Consider the following 6000-nt stretch of genomic DNA (forward strand, 5'->3'; position numbering starts at 1 on the left):
ATCGGGGCGAGGGGCAGCACTGCTGCCTGGCAGGGCTCTGCTTGCTGGGCTGAGGCTCACGCTGGCACTCCAGCAGCAATAACCGACTTGTTTGATCAAAACGTAAGCAGCGATTGACCTCCACACACAGCTTGCGTCCAGCACCATGTTTACAGGCCAGCCTGTAAACAGGCAGCTGAGCAGCATTTTCAACTTAACAGGAAAATAGGTAGTTTTGTTTAGGATTGGATATTTTTTTCTTTTTCTTTTTAAAAGGCTAGCCTTCTGTTAAACATATTAAGCATGTGAAGTTGAGCTAATCATGTACTATGTCCTTTCCATTCAGAGACTATAGGTTTTTTAATATAAAATTTGTTTTGAATGATTGCAAGATTTTTATATAAATTGACTTTATATGACACCGATCATGTCCTTTGGAGTTAATAATGCTCATATTAAGGTTTGATTCTGAAATATAGCAAAACCTCAGTAGGGCATATGGAAATGAGAGGCCCCGTTGTGAGCTAATGACCTCTGTGAATGAACGAACATGTCAGCACCGTAAAATGAGATACACTTAATAGCTTTTTACAATGGATGCTTGTATATGATACACATCAGTGTACTGTGAAGTGGTTTGTTATGATAAGACCATGATATAGAACTTTTCTGTTGAAATGGTTCTCTCTCCCTACTTCTTGGGAAATATTTGTTCAAATAAATATGTGGGTTAGTGAGGCAACAGATAGTTATTTGTCTCTCAAGTGTGAGTAATGTAATATGAACAAGCATTAATGACCTAACTCTTTAATTCAACAGGAGATCCTTATTTTTCTTACACGCTAGCTTATTTCTTAATATTTTGGAATCCATTGCTCAGTGTGTGTTGTGTGTTCCCAGGGGAGCTGAGTGCAAACTACAAGCTTTGGATAACTCTCAGTTCTGCTCAACTTTATCATCCCTTGGACTCCTTCTTGGACTTCTTCAGCTCAGTGGCTGGCAACTATGTGTATCTGCTCCCTGAATCATCCACTAACATCTGCCCAAAATAATGAAAAGACTTGCAGTTTTCAGTAGACATGAGAGATAGAATTGGCCAAACCATCCACGTGATTTAGAAGTCTTTGCCCGATTTCCAGAAGAGACACCAGCATGGTGAAATCAAAGCCCTGTGAATTTCTGTGAGACTTATCACTTTGATACACGGCTGAAGCAGATCACAAAGTTGCTGCCCCCAGGGCAGAGGCAGCAGCAGGGAATGGGCGCTTCGGGCTCAGCCGCTCCAGGGTGAAGTCTGGTGGTTTAGACTGACCCCCGATGAAGGTGAGTCAAACGTGAAATAGAAAGTTAAGCTAGCCCAGGGAGTGAGGGAACTAAGCGAATGGATCAAGAACTGGAACAAGGAACCAGTGACAGAGAATAAAGTCAAAGGAAGATCTGAGAGGGAACAGCAACAAGGAGGAGAGGTTGGGCATCGAGGGACAACGGGCAAAAATGACAAGACAAAAGCCCTTTGAAGCACAATCCCCTCCAGACGTTGGGTTGTAACCAGAGGTTCAGGAGTCTCAGTGCTCCTGGGCAATAGGTTTCATAGCCGTTCGCTAAAATGCATGCTTTATTCCTCTGTAGGTATCAGTTACCAACAGGATGTCTCTTAGTTGCCAGTCTCTTACCTTGTGCGAGCCGGGTGTTTTCCAGTGCTGCTGTTGAACCACAAAAGAGTCAATGTGCATCACATCAGCGACACACGAGAAATTGCTCTTCTTTGAACTCAATCTTTCTAAAAAAAAAACCACAAAGTGTTCTCTTTGGAGAATATGATTAAGGTTGCAATTCAAGTGGACATAAAACCATCTGGGCAACTTTACTCAGCTCCTCGGCATCAAAGTATGATTAAATGATCTCAAAGCAGTGTCTTGAGTGGGGAATGAGGCTGCAGGAGGAATCAGGTCATGCTCAGATCAGCTCAATCTTGTTCAGGGCTGAATTCTGTTTCTGTGTCTCTATAGACAAAATTATTATGGGATGCTGCCAGGTCATTTCAGCTATAATTTTCAGAAAAAGTCATTTTTAACTTTTCTGTTCAGCACTCAGCTTGAGACGCACAGCTCTGATTAAGAGAACTACTGATTCTTGATGGCTTCAGCTGGAGATAACAGGGGTCTGTGCTGCACATATCCAGTAGAGCAAGTCTCTGGTAGTGCCTATTACAGACTGTAGTAGTAGTGCTATATAATGCTATGAATTCTAGAAACTGGGATTCTTGAAGTCTTGAAGGCAGGCTCTAAAATTAGTGGAAATAGTTTGTTAATGTCTCATCTGAAAATAGTGATAATGCCTTTACCTCAAAGGAGCATTGTCATAATATTTGGGAAACTGCTTGGACACTATTGCAAGGACATCTCTTGATCATCTTGTCCAAAGAACAATTTTGAATGGTGCTCCATAAATAAAGAAGTCAGGAATTCATATGCAGTGACCGTGCTGGGCTGCTCTGTGTTGCTGTTGGTATCAGTGGCAGCACCGGGAAGATTCGGCTGGTCCTGCAGCCCCAACGTGCAGCTATGCAGCATGCGAACAGCAAGGGTGTGGTGCTGTGCCCCTTTCTTCTTGGCAGCATTTAACATTGCAAAATGGATCTGACTGAGAGCAAGCTGGCTCAAAATTTCTGATCTGGAACAGCTCCCTGACTTGGTTTGCAGTGTGGTGTTGATGTGGGGAAGCAAACGGAGGAAGGGTGCTGTAAGACCATCTGCTGGTTGCTGTGGATAATGTAGTTTGAAACAAGGGTCTACAGCACCAGGACCTGTGCAGGAAGCACCCAAATAAACAGGACACACTGGAGTCAGCGCAGCAGAGCCATGAATCAGTGTCTTGCCAGAGGACATACTCCGGTGGGAGTGGGAATCTACCCTGGTTTGAGTGACTTAGAGTACATTTTGGGTGATGTATTTTGCATTTAGGTAACCATGCTGGTACCTCTAAGAGCATGCTAAAGCTGGTTGTTGCAGAGATATGAATATATAAAAAGTGCAGGAGAAACGTTGGCCTACGCTGGTGTCTTCTGCAACACAAAATTGATCACTATCTTGATCAGGTCCTCAGTAGCAGAGAAACACACAACCAGCTGGGAGCTCCTTCTGTAGAAGGCAGGAGGCTGTCCCTCAGCCATACTGCAAGCTCCCTTCAGCCTTGTGCTGCATGTTAAACACCATGTGTCTTCTCAATATTTGATCACTATTTGTATTTGACAAGCGACCTTAGAGCTGGGATGAAATACGATTCATGTCAGTGGCTACTTGCCATCCCTTGTTATATCTGCCTGCTTTAAGGTCATTGCAAAACATTAGATGGACTTCTGGTGAAAATAGTTGGTTTTCTCTTTGGACAACGTTCCAAATTTATCACATCCTCTCCGAAGCTTAGCAAAGCACTTTCCTGGAGCTGCATCAAACCCCAGTGTTCAGTGTTTAAAGCTTAGTGTTAATGCCTGTTGGAGAAGATGTTGTAACAGTTAGAAGCCCCTGTCACACTTTGAGTGATGGTCTTGTTTTCTGGAAAGCTCTCTAGCATCTTGGAGATGTCAAATTTTGGAATCAAACACTGACTTTAATGCAGGAATGTTCCCCATGGGCCCTGATGTTTTATCCAAAAATCCAAACCTTTGTATACAATTGTTGCTGTTGATTTCCAGTCTAGGGGATTGTCTCAAATTCCCCCGAAGTTTGGTGTCACCAAAAAAGCTCACATCTCTTTGCAGCTAATCAGAGAGAAGGGCTGGGCATCAGGAGATCATCTGAGTTTGAAGACATTGAAGGAACCCTGGATTAGTAGCTCTGGAGCGGAAGATTTATAAAGTGATTTTATATATTATATTCCTTTTCCTGGAGGGACCGAATCCCTCTCCTGACAAAATGAGACATCCCTTTTCTGCTTCTCTCCATTCTGCACAGTTCACACTCCCCAGGGATGGGAGGAGTTCCTTCAATAAAATATAAACAAAAAGATCAAGATTCAGTTGCTACATGGAGAATAGCAATTCGCATTTTCACTGTCAATGTTTAAAACCCTTTGCATGTTTTAACCCTCTTATTCTTGTTTTCCAGGTGAGGAAATCAATTTGGCTTAAAACTCCCCAGAAAGGCCTGGGTAATCCTGTCACTGAAACACAGAATTTCATTGTGTGACGGATAGAGCATGAGATTGGGAGCCAGAAGATGCCAGCTCCTGGATTGTTTCCTCAAACATTCGTAATGGATATAGAATCATCTGTTGGAAAAGACCTTTAAGATCATCAAGTCCAACTGTTAACCTAGCACTGCCAGGTCCACCACTAAACCATGTCCCTAAGCACCACATCTACACGTCTTTTAAATACCTCCAGGGATGGTGACTCAACCACTTCCCTGGGCAGCCTGTTCCAAGGCCTGACCACTCTTTCAGTAAAGAAATTTCTCCTAATGTCCAATCTAAACCTCCCCTGGTGCAACTTGAGGCCATTTCCTCTCGTCCTATTGCTAGTTACTTGGGAGAAGAGACCGACCCCCACCTCGCTACAACCTCCCTTCAGGTAGTTGTAGAGCGCGATGAGGTCTCCCCTCAGCCTCCTCTTCTCCAGACTAAACAGTCCCAGCTCCCTCAGCCGCTCCTCATAAGACTTGTGCTCCAGGCCCTTCACCAGCTTCGTTGCCCTTCTCTGGACACGCTCCAGCACCTCCATGTCCTTCTTGTAGTGAGGGGCCCAAAACTGAACACAGGATTCGAGGTGCGGCCTCACCAGTGCCGAGTACAGGGGCACGATCACCTCCCTGCTCCTGCTGGCCACACCAGTTCTGATACAGGCCAGGATGCCATTGGCCTCCTTGGCCACCTGGGCACACTGCCGGCTCATATTCATCTGGCTGTCAACCAGGTCCTTTTCCTCCGGGCAGCTTTCCAGCCACTCTTCCCCAAGCCTGTAGCGTTGCCTGGGGTTGTTGTGGCCGAAGTGCAGGACCCGGCACTTGGCCTTGTTGAACCTCATACAGTTGGCCTCGGCCCATCGATCCAGCCTGTCCAGGTCCCTCTGCAGAGCCTTCCCACCCTCCAGCAGATCAACACTCCCGCCCAACTTGGTGTCGTCTGCAAACTTACTGAGGGAGCACTCGATCCCCTCGTCCAGATCGTTGATAAAGATATTAAACAGAACTGGCCCCAAAACTGAGCCCTAGGGATCACCACTTGTGACCGGCCACCACCTGGATTTAACTCCATTCACCACAACTCTCTGGGCTCGGCCGTCCAGCCAGTTTTTTACCCAGCAAAGAATATGCCCGTCCAAGCCATGAGCAGTCATTTTCTCCAGGAGAATGCTGTTGGAAATGGTGTCAAAAGCTTTACTAGGGTCTAGGTAGACAAAATCTACAACCTTTCCCTTATCCACTAAATGGGTCCCCTGGTCATAGAAGGAGATCAGGTTGGTCAAGCAGGACCTGCCTTTCATAAACCCATGCTGACTGGGCCTGATCGCCTGGTTGTCCTGTACGTGCCATGTGATGGCACTCAAGATGATCTCCTCCCCCCGAGGTCAGACTGACAGGCCTGTAGTTCCCCGGGTCCTCCTTCCAGCCCTTCTTGTAGACGGGTGTCACATTTGCTAACCTCCAGCCAACTGGGATCTCCCCAGTTAGCCAGAACTGCTGATAAAGGATGGAAAGTGGCTTGGTGAGCATTCCGTCAGCTCCCTCAGTACCCTTGGGTGGATCCCATCTGGCCCCATAGACTTGTGTGTGTCTAAGTGGCGTAGCAGGTCGCTAACCATTTCCCCTTGGATTATGGGGGCTTCATTCTGCTCCCCGTCCCTGTCTTCCAGCTCAGGGGCCTGGGTACCCAGAGAACAACTGGTCTTACTATTAAAGACTGGGGCAAAGAAGGCATTAAGTACCTCGGCCTTTTCCTCATCCATTGTCACTAGGTTTCCCCCCACATCCAATAAAGGATGGAGATTCTCCTGAGCCCTCCTTTTGTTGCTAATGTATTTAT

This window comes from Calonectris borealis, chromosome 2, assembly GCF_964195595.1.
Source record: "Calonectris borealis chromosome 2, bCalBor7.hap1.2, whole genome shotgun sequence".
Taxonomy (NCBI): Eukaryota; Metazoa; Chordata; class Aves; order Procellariiformes; family Procellariidae; genus Calonectris; species Calonectris borealis.